This window comes from Plasmodium relictum (genome assembly GCF_900005765.1).
Source record: "Plasmodium relictum strain SGS1 genome assembly, contig: PRELSG_00_v1_100, whole genome shotgun sequence".
NCBI lineage: Eukaryota > Apicomplexa > Aconoidasida > Haemosporida > Plasmodiidae > Plasmodium > Plasmodium relictum.
The window spans coordinates 1,351-2,700 of record NW_021628439.1 but is presented as its reverse complement, the minus strand read 5'-3'; positions in this window follow the sequence as shown (position 1 = coordinate 2,700).

The window sequence follows — 1,350 nt, the reverse complement described above, 5'->3', positions numbered from 1 at the left end:
TTTTTAACTAGAGTCAATGTATAGATGACTTCTATTTTTCTGATAAGTAGCTTATTTTATTTTACAAAAGGTTAATAAAATTTTTTTTTATTAACTAATAATATAATGTTCTAATAATGTAATATAATAATAATACTGATTTATTAATTGGCCGTTTAATGACTTTGCTAGAGTATTAAACAAACAAATTAATAAAGAGCATGTATAACTAAGTATACGTTTATATATACATATAGTTTTTATGATGCATAATATTTAATTGAGTTAAATATTACTGCATCTTTTAATAAACTTATTAATTTATTCAATGTTATTTCTAAATATACATTGATTATAACAAAAACACTATTAATTTTATCTCTTATTTTTATAAGTTAAAAATATATCTTTATTTCTTAAAAAATTTCCCCACACCCAAAAAAAAAAAAAAAAACAATTTAAATTCTTTTTTTTTTTTTAAATGTGTAAAAAAAAAAAATAAACAAACAAGAAAAAATATATGTATATTTTTTTTTTTTTTTATTAGTGTCAGTACATATTAGTTTGTACATACACATACAATAAACTAGCTTAGTGTAATACAAAAATTATAATATCCTTTGCTAATCAGTCAATGCATGGGTAACTTGTATATACACGTACAGTAACCTAGCATAGTGTACTGAAAAAGGTTAATAATAGCTTTTATTAACCAAATACTTAAAAATATTTATGTTTTTTTTATTATTATTCTTTTAAATCCAAATTTTATTAGTATGAAAAAATATTTTTTTTTATATATTGAATGTTTTCTTTCTATTTAAGTGCGATTCTTGTAGATCGTTGAATTATAAAAATGACTTGAAAAGCGCACTAAATTTAAGAGCTAAAATATTATCACAATAAAACAAAGATAAAACAATACAAAAAATATATTTGGAATTAAGCAATATGCAAAGTAAAATAAAAGAAAATATAGATGTAGAATAAGAAAATAAAATAGAAAAAAAAGAGAAGAATACAAGAGCAAGATGTAAAGAGAGAATTTTAGAAAAATGAGAAAATAATCTTAAACTAAATTTTTTATCCTTTGCTTTTTTCTTATCTTTTTTTATACATATAATATATTTATTATTTTTTTCTGGTTATATAAGATTTAAAAATTTCTACTTTGTGTTACTGATTTATTAATTAGCTCTTGGTTAATAAAATTAGTTATTAACCTTTTGTAGTACACTAAGCTAGTTTACTACTTGTGTACGTACAAGTTAGCCATGTACTGACACTAGTTAATAATAAAAAAAAAAAAATAAAAAATAATTTTTTTTGTTTGTTTATTTTTATTCATATACTTATTTGTAATTTAAAAAA